Source organism: Limanda limanda, chromosome 20, assembly GCF_963576545.1.
Source record: "Limanda limanda chromosome 20, fLimLim1.1, whole genome shotgun sequence".
Lineage (NCBI taxonomy): Eukaryota > Metazoa > Chordata > Actinopteri > Pleuronectiformes > Pleuronectidae > Limanda > Limanda limanda.
Window position 1 is genome coordinate 790,403 of NC_083655.1, and position 9,598 is coordinate 800,000.

Below are 9,598 nucleotides of genomic sequence, written 5' to 3' on the forward strand. Positions count from 1 at the left end.
TCCTCCAGCTCAGAGTCACACTGAGGGATCCACACAGACTCTACTGTCTCTATCTGAGCAAACACTGTCTTTAGAAACTTAATCTGAGCAGAAAGATAAATGATCCTGGTTTTTAGAGACTTATTCCCACAAAGTGATGATGATGAAATCCAGTTTAATAACAGGAATGAAGGGATGAAGCTGCAGAAACTGAAACTTTCTCTCTTTCATCTCCGTCTCTTTCTGAGCGTCTGCACCACAACAGGAAGTTCACACTCAGCAGCGAGCGCCCGGCCGCTTCCCCGGGCGGGAGAGATTGATGGACGCTCTCTCTCTCTCTCTCTCTCTCCCTCTCTCTCTCTCTGACCTCCCTGATGCCCCCCCCCCTTCCTCCCAAACCACTGAGGTCTAACACTCAGCTGCCATGACCCATCCTCCACTTCTCCTCCTCCACTTCTCCTCCTCCTCCTCCTCCTCCTCCTCCTCCGAGAGGAAACACAATCAAAGACCAGCGTCAGGGACCAACTCACACTTTCACTAAACGTTACAACTTAGTTTTTACCATTTTAATTTTTTTTTTTTTATATGATTAATGTGCGTTTCCGTGGAGATGGTTTTATCGTTAATGTTCATAAAAGCAGGTTTTCAACAGAACTTCTTTAGTTTTTATTTCTTTTTAGGTAAAAACTAATTGCAACTTGTTTCCATCTCTTCACTTCCTGGAATTAAATGTGTTCATGAAAATTATGCAAATCTTATTTTGTTCCTGTCGGGAGGGGGCGTGTCCGTAAACTTTTGGCCACGAGGTGTGCCCCCCCCCCCAGTGACACTGGCTCAGATGGTAACTGGATAAACTGACTCTCCCTCCTCCTCTTCTCTCCTCCCTCTCGTCTTTCTCTCTCCCCCCCACCCCCCCTCCTTTCTTCTCTTGCCTCATCTTGTCTTTCAGCCCCCCCCCCCAGCGTGGTTACAGATTGACCGGTGTGAGTGTTTGCCGTGCGCAGCAGTGGAGTTTAGACCCGACGTGATAAAGTGTTGAGATAGCATCGCCGGCGTGTCAGCTCTACTGTACCACATACCAGAGGGGGGGGGCGGGGGAGGCTGGGGGGGGAGGGGAGCGTCTCAGCCAACCAGTGAACAGCCCGACTGTGGAAAATGTCTGCCAGCTCCCGGCCAATCAGGAAGCAGCTTCCACTCCTCTAACACACACTCACTCTGTGTGTGCGTCTCATCTTTAACTTTGTTTGAACAAATGTGACTTGAACATGAAAACTTATTTGATATTAATCTGTTTGTGTTATTTAATGTTTTTTTTTATAAACCTTACATCAGGCTGCAGCTTATTATTATAATAAAATACATAAGAAACTCAATGTTGTACCAAACTAACACATTTTATTCATTTTTTTCTATTTTAATTAAATTGTATTTTCACAGTAAAGAAATTAGGGAGAGTTTGATGTACTATTTAATAAGTATATTTACTTAATACACATTTTAGTTTCAGATCCTAAACATTCACTTGCCTCCTCAACTCTCAATCTATCTATTCAATATATAAACGAACAGAGAAACTTTTCAGTATTTTGCTGCTTGTGGTTAAACTCTTTTATTTACTTGTATTTGGCTCAGACTCTTTGTTTAAATAGTGTGATGATCATGTGATGTTTGTTGGAACCAAAGTCCGTTAAAGATTCTTCTGAGTTGATCAGGTCACAGAGCGACAGGGATTCTGCTGGAGATCATCTGAACATGTGGATCAACTTTAGGAAAAATTAAAAAGTCTGAGGAACAAAATTCAGAGAAGAAAAAGAAGGAGGAACAAACGGATGCGTTTTAAAAGCTGCGTCTACAGAAGCAAACAGCTGATCACATGACAGGTGGTCACATGACAGGTGGTCACATGACAGGTGGTCACATGACAGGTGATCACATGACAGGTGGTCACATGACAGGTGGTCACATGACAGAGCGGCCAGAAGCAGCAGGTGAAGCAGCCGCTTGTTCTCAACCTTCTGATCCCAAACAGGACAGGTGAACAGAGGATGATGGAGACGAGCAAGGAAGAGTGAGAGAGGGGGGGGGGGGGACTCTACATTAAAAATGGGTCCAGGGGACAGTGATGGAGAGATGCTGCTAAACGAGCAGAATGGTGCATCACAAGGAGAGGAGGAGGAGGAGAGGAGAGGAGAAAAGAGGAGGAGAGGAGAGATTAAAAGAGAGGAGGAGAAGAACTGAGGAAAGTAGAAGAATAAAAAGATAGATATAAAGAAGTGCGGCAGGCAGAGCGATGGTTGCGTTGCTTATGTTCGACAGCCGGCAGGTAAATGGAGGGATGGAGGGATGGATGGAGGAGTGGAGGGATGAAGGGAGGGAGGGAGGAGCATATTTACCCGTCCTTTTCGTAAAGCAACGTTCTTTCGTTCGCTCAAGTCTTGGGGCGGGGCAGTGCGGGAGGGGGCGGGGTTTGTTGTGTGTGTGTCTGCAACCACTGCTCACACTGCAGGGGGAGAGCACAAAGACACAGTCAGTGACACACAACACACACAGTTTAACACACAATACACTGCACTACAGGACGCCACAGACGATCAGATTAACACACACAGTGACTCACAATCTGTTGTGTTGGAAGACAAACACACAATCAGCTTCAGACGATCACAAGTAGAACTAACTTCTCATCATCCAGGACTACAGTTGTTCTAAGTTCTACAAATATGTTTTCAGTTGTGCAAAACTGTAAAAAGTTGCATAAAGTTGTTTAAATTTGTGTTAAGTTATATACGCCTCCCTACACACATTAGACAGGACGCCACTTTTAAAAATGATAACAAACCAAAACATATACTACACATCAGCCTGTTGAATTCTACATGATGTGTTTTGGCCTGTGTGACTGAAAACTGACAAAATATATTGAATTAAGGAAATTAATTACATAAACTTTAAACATCTTTTCTGCATTGTTTATTCTGTGAAATAACATTTTCATACCAGCAAACAAACACAGATATTGATTTGAGATCGTAACGACGGATCTGATCTTCTATTGGACGGTCGCTACATCGGTCGAGGTCCAGAAGCAAGAGGAGAAACTTTACACACACACACACACACACACACACACACACACACACACACACACACACACACACACACACACACACACACACACACACACACACACACACACACACACACACACACACACACACACACACACACACACACACACACACACACACACACAGATTCAGCTCCTCTAACACACAGATCCCAGGTGAGCAGCACAGAGGTCACTGGAGGTCAGATAACACACAACAGATACACAACACATGAACCAGGAGTCTGCACATCAGATGGAATCCAGCAGCTTCAGAAACCAAGGAGCTGAACTGAAGAGTTAAAAACTGTGATCAAGCTTCCACAGGTAGAAAGATGTAAATATTTGATATAGTTTGAATATCTGAACAGAGGAATCAGATTTAACGAAGAGAGAATTCTGAGTTATAATCAAAGATGATCGAGATGTTACCTGTGATGGAGGCGCTTGTTTTAAATAGTTCATATAAAAGTTTGCGCTGGGACAAAATGACCCAACTCATTCAGAGGCGGGAGCAGTTAACGTGTTGTGTGTGTTTCATGTGGTTTAGAAACTGGACGATGATGCTCAGGAGGCTTAACGGAGCTAAAGATGGCGTCCTGATGCAGGATGAAGACAAGGAGACGCCTCAAAGACGATAAGCTGCTACTGATGGACGGGACAAGAGAGGAGGAGGAGGAGGAGGAGGAGGAGAGCAGGAGATGGAGGAGGATGTGAGGATGCAACAGGCTGCAGAGCAGATGTATTTATAGATGGATGGATGAGGAGGAAAAGAGAAAGATTAAAAGCTTACAGGGTTGGTAAGACTAATTAGGAGGCGGCTGAAGATGGAGGGAGACGAGAGGAGGAGAATGATAATCAGTTAGCTGTTAGCTGTTAGCTGTTAGCTCCGGGCTCATTCAAAGCTTGATTTGCAGTCAGCTGCTCTTGGATTACAACATGGCTGCTGCATGTTGAGGAGTGTTGTCGGGGGGGAAACATGACACATGCACGAGTGGCAGCTCCAACATGAACCCGGGTTTATCACCATGTTCCTGCTCCGACACACAAAGCCTCACTAATCCACACGCTAATGAGCTAGCTCCGCTAACGCACACACAGCCGGACGCCCGGGTCGTAGCTTTGTGGCGCTAAACGGTTTCAAAACTCAAGGCCAGAGAAACAGCTTCATAAAAATGAGACGCAAACGTTTCACGGAGTTTTGAGGAAGTGAAGCTGAAATCATTTTGTTGACGAACGCTGAATCACAACTAAACGCTCACTTTGACATCAACAAATAAACTTAGTTACGATTCAGTTTTATTCAAACTGATCTTCTGCTCACATGCTAATATGTAAAAAATCTGCTTCTTAATTTCAAACACAGCATATGGGAATAGTACTTTTAACAGAAAAATACAATTAGTTAATATTAAGCATTTAGGATATGTAGCTTTTAGGTTTTACAGATTAGCATAAGTATCCTACCTCGGATGTTTCCTCTAAAATAAAAGATGAATAATGTTTATTATAAATCATTACTTGTAAGAATATAGCTCATGATGTTAAATGTGACTTGTTGACAGGAGCAGAGACTCGCTGGTGCAGGACCACGAGTCAGAACCTCACAGAAGAACCTGAGCGCTGTGAGTTCTGTATCTTCCAGCTCTGTATCTTCCACCGGGCGGCTGGCTTCAGTTTCCTTCTTTACTACCAACACGTTAGAGCCATGAAACATTAACCGCGGTGGCGCTGCTCGCTGGTTAGTGTCGGTTACAGTGTAACTGGGTTAACTGGGACGTGAAGTGACCAGGCGACCCTGAGAGAGGCCTGAAGATGAAGATGCTTCCACCAGTGGAGAGCGAGCGGCGGGAACACACGCTGACGGTAAAAATAACTCGCCGAGCAGGATCAGGAATGTGTGAGTTGAGGAATGCTGCTCTGCTTCGGGTTGACAGGCATGGACAAGTGCAGAGGGCCCGGAGGAGGAGAGGAGGATGGACGAGAGGGAGAGAGAGAAGCCGGAGAGGGGGAACCACTCCAGGTTCCAGAGGAGGAGGAGAAACTGAGTGCAGGCAGGGGAAACATGAGGAGGAGGAAGGAGGAGGTGTAGAGGCTGAGGTGGAGGAGTAATATGGAGATGGAGGAGACAAGAAAGAATGAAAGGAGGAGGAAGGAGCAGAGGAGACGGCTGGAGGAGGAGAGGAAGAAAGAGGAGGAGGAGGAGGAGGAGTGTGAACCACCGGATATTAGGAAACAGCTGTGAAATGTACTCATCATAAAACAGTTCAAAAACAAACTATTCAGTAAAGAATCGACTGTAGATTCACTGATAATCAATAATAACACACAATTCTCCGAGTGATGAACACAAAGTTAGCTACACTTTAATTAGAGTTTTAAAAGTTTTCATTCCAAAAGGAAGTTTCAACTGGAGTTTAATTGAGTTTAGTTTGAATCCGACCTGGGGCCACAGATGCAAAACGACCACAAAGACAACAAAGAAGATGCAAAACAACAAGAGACACACAAACAACAAGAGACACACAAACATTGTGACGCCCGTTGTCGCTTGATCTCTTTTTCAGTTTGAGTGACTCACACAAAGCAGGGAAAGAAACGAGTGAATTAACGTCATCACAACTGTTGTCGTTAATCAAGATGTGAGACGTGAAGGAGTTAATTCACCTTCACAGACACACACACACACACACACACACACACACACACACCTTCACAGACACACACAAACACAGCACACACTGTTCAAAAACAGCACTGATACACGATGGATGGATGGAACAGGTTGTGCGAGAGAGAGAGAGGGGGAAAGAGAGAGAGAGGGAGTGGTAGAGAGAGGGGGAAAGAGAGAGAGAGAGGGAGTGGTAGAGAGAGGGGGAAAGAGAGAAAGAGAGAGACAGGGGAGAGAGAGAGAGAGAAAGAGAGAGAGAGGGGAGAGAGAGAGAGAGAGAGACAGAGAGAGAGGGAGGGAGAGAGAGAGGGAGAGAGAGAGACAGGGGAGAGAGAGAGAGAGAGAGGGGAGAGAGAGAGAGAGAGAGAGAGAGAGCTGTAGAGAGAGAGCGAGAGACAGGGGGAGAGAGAGAGAGAGGTAGAGAGAGAGAGAGACAGAGAGAGAGAGAGAGAGGAAGAGAGAGAGGGAGAGAGACAGGGGGAGAGAGAGAGAGGTAGAGAGAGAGAGGGAGAGAGAGAGAGACAGGGGGAGAGAGAGAGAGAGGTAGAGAGAGAGAGAGAGAGAGAGAGAGAGAGAGAGAGAGAGAGAGAGAGAGCTGTAGAGAGAGAGCGAGAGACAGGGGGAGAGAGAGAGAGAGGTAGAGAGAGACAGAGAGAGAGGGAGGGAGAGAGACAGGGGAGAGAGAGAGAGAGGTAGAGAGAGAGAGAGAGAGAGAGAGAGAGAGAGTGGTGAGGGTGAAAAAAGGAAGTGAGAGAAAAGAAAGAAGTGAACATCTTGTTAGAGAGAGAATCTCGTTGGACCAGATGAGCCGCTCGGTTCCTCCCGCTCTAAGCTCCGTCCTGATTGGCCGGCTGCACGCCACCCTCCCTCTAACCTCACAGCTGATTGGCTGCCAGCACCGTGGCCCTGGCAAACTGCCCGACTCCTGCCTCAAGGACATCAACACCTCCTCCCCCACCTCCCTCTCTCCTGCTCTTTTACTGCTCGCTCGCCCGTCTCTCCCGGCCCGAGCATCCTTATCACCAGTCCACCTCCGATGAGTCAGTACATGTAGTTACTGGTTAACTCTGCTCAAGTCTCATCATGAGTCGGTGACAAATGTTTCTCTCACAAACACCGAGCGAGTCTGACAAGTCCTCACGCTTCATGGGACCCTGAATGCACCACGATGCCTTCAGGTGGTTGGTGGAGACTTCACAACATCTTTAAAAACACACAAATCTAAAGTTTGTAACAACTTTGTGAAAAAGGTCAAATATAAAGATCCTTTAGTTTCAAAGAGGAGCTGTGATACCAGACTGTGTGTGTGTCTGTGTGAGAAACTGCATGCTCACAGTGTGTGTGTGTGTGTGTGTGTGTGTGTGTGTGTGTGTGTGTGTGTGTGTGTGGTTGATGCTGTGAGACTCTTACAGCGAGGCCGTCCACCATGACTCAGCAGTTTTACTTCCTAAATTTCAACAGGAGCTGATTCCTCATCTGCACATGGGAAGCCTCACGTCAGCATGTGTGTGTCATCTCCTTCCAGCTCTCTTCTGTAATTACAGATACAGTGATGTGTGGGGGGGGAGTCAAAATGTGAACGAGGTGTGTGTGTGGGGGGGGGGGGTCCCCTGTCAACATGCTGAGCAGCTGTTACACACACACACACACACACACACACTCACAAACAAACAGGTGTCAGCGACAGCCAACGACCTCTGCTCTCTCCTCTGTTAGACCTCTATTCATTCACGCCATGCTAACAGATGCTAACCTGGACGTGTGTGTGTCTGTGTGTGTGTCTGTGTGTGTGTGTGTGTGTGTGTGTGTGTGTGTGTGTGTGTGTGTGTCTGATTAAAGATTTATTTCCTTGTGAGTCGGTTTGGTGTTAACCTGCCAAACACTTGTGCTGCTGCTGTAGTTTTGAGAGCCTTCACTGTTAAACTGAAAATGTCACACACACACACACACAGACATACACACACAGACAGACACACAGACAGACACAAAGAGACACACACAGACACACTATATTCATCAAGTCCTGTCTGAGATTGAAAATCATTGATTCATCCGACCATTTTCTTTCTGAAACAAACATTTTCTAAAACTGAAGCTTAGCCAAAGGTCACAACTCCACCCCCCCCCCTCACACACAAACACACACACAGACAAACACACACAAACACACACACAGCCTGACACACACAAAGTCCCCGACACTCTCACAACTCAATAATCAGTTCATGCTGATGTGTGACAACGACAGAAGCCAAATCATCTTGATTCTCTTTCACGATGATTAAAGACATCAGTCACCAGGCTGATTGGTCGCCAGGCCGGTGAGGTGCATGATGGGATATGAAGTCCCATCAGCTAATTTCTGTTCCTGGGACACATTTTCATTAATGATAGAATTGTCACAAACATGAGCTCAGTGTCAGTTTCTCCTCCATCACTTCATCTGCAGGAGTCCAACTCTCCTCCTCCCTCCATCCTCCTCCAGCAGTTGTCTCTGTGCTACACAAAGCCACACATTCATCCAGAATAACACACACATACAGACACACACGCACATACACAGCAGCTGGTGCACACACACACACACACACAGCCTGTATATCTGCTAACACAACTGGACGTGTGTGTAAATGTGTGTGGGTAAGAGAGACCACATATTTGCAGGCTGACAGTTACTAGTGTGTGTCACAGAACAGACACACACACAAACACACACACACACACACACACGCACAGACACACACACACACACAGCTGGCCACATCCATAACACTGAGTCGTCTGCTGTTATCCTTCTCTCTCCAGTCTGTCTATCAGAGAGTGTGTGTTCTGTAGAGATGCTTCAGCTCAACACCAACTGACTCCAACTGCTGCTGCGTGTGTGTGTGTGTGTGTGTGTCTGTGTGTGTGTGTCTGTGTGTGTCAGGTCTGAGGGATTAGAAATTGAAGATAAAGAGGTGACATGAGTGCATGTGTGTAACATACATCACCTTAACTTCCATTCTACATGTGAACAGAAATATGGAGACGAATATAAATTGTTTCCTGATTAATTATCCAATTTATCAGCAGATTTATCAATAAATAAAATAACACTCACACACTCACACACACTCACACACACACACATACACGTCACATCATTGGTTTTACTTAATAAACACTTTAATGTGTGTTAGTGTTGTGCAGTGTGTGTTGCCTGGAGGCCTCACTGCATGCTCACACACGCAAAAGCCGGTTTGAGCTCGAGACTAATTCAACACACACACGACCACACACACAAACACACACAAACACACACACACACACACACACACACAGACACACACACCTCCTGCTTCTCAGGTGGTGAAAGAGTTCTCACAGAGGGATGGAGGAAAAAGAAAAGAGGAGGAGGAACAAGAGGAGTCACACCCTGATTCTATTGTTGTGTAAGTTCAGCAGCAAGAGGAGGAGGAGGAAGGAGAGGAAGAGGAGGAGGAGAGAGGAAGAGGAGGACTAGGCTGCAACTTACTGAAGATATTAAATAATCAATAATCAATGATTTGCTTCAGAGCTGCTTCATCAAGTCGTCGATCAACAGAGATATTTAAATCAGGGAGACGGGGGAGGTAGAGGAGGTGAAGGAGGTGAAGGAGGTAGAGGAGGTGAAGGAGGTAGAGGAGGTGAAGGAAGTGGAGGAGGTGAAGGAGGTAGAGGAGGTGAAGGAGGTGAAGAAGACTGGAAATCAAACAAGAGCAGGAGATAGAAGAGGAAGGAGATGGTAGGAAACAAGAGAGGAAGGTAGGAGGGAGGAAAGGAGACAAGAGGAGGAGAAATGAAGAAGAATATAGAAGGAGAGT

General features: G+C 46.0%; 1 protein-coding gene across 1 annotated transcript in view; it reads right to left on the minus strand.

Annotated features, from left to right (window-relative positions):
- The window catches only part of rreb1a (ras responsive element binding protein 1a), a 30,753-nt gene extending 28,323 nt beyond the window's left edge, over positions 1-2,430 (minus strand). Inside the window, exon 1 of the mRNA XM_061093887.1 lies at positions 2,373-2,430. The gene's annotated coding sequence lies outside the window, so the exon portion shown is untranslated. The remainder of the gene's footprint in view (positions 1-2,372) is intronic.
- Between the last annotated feature and the right edge of the window lie 7,168 nt (positions 2,431-9,598).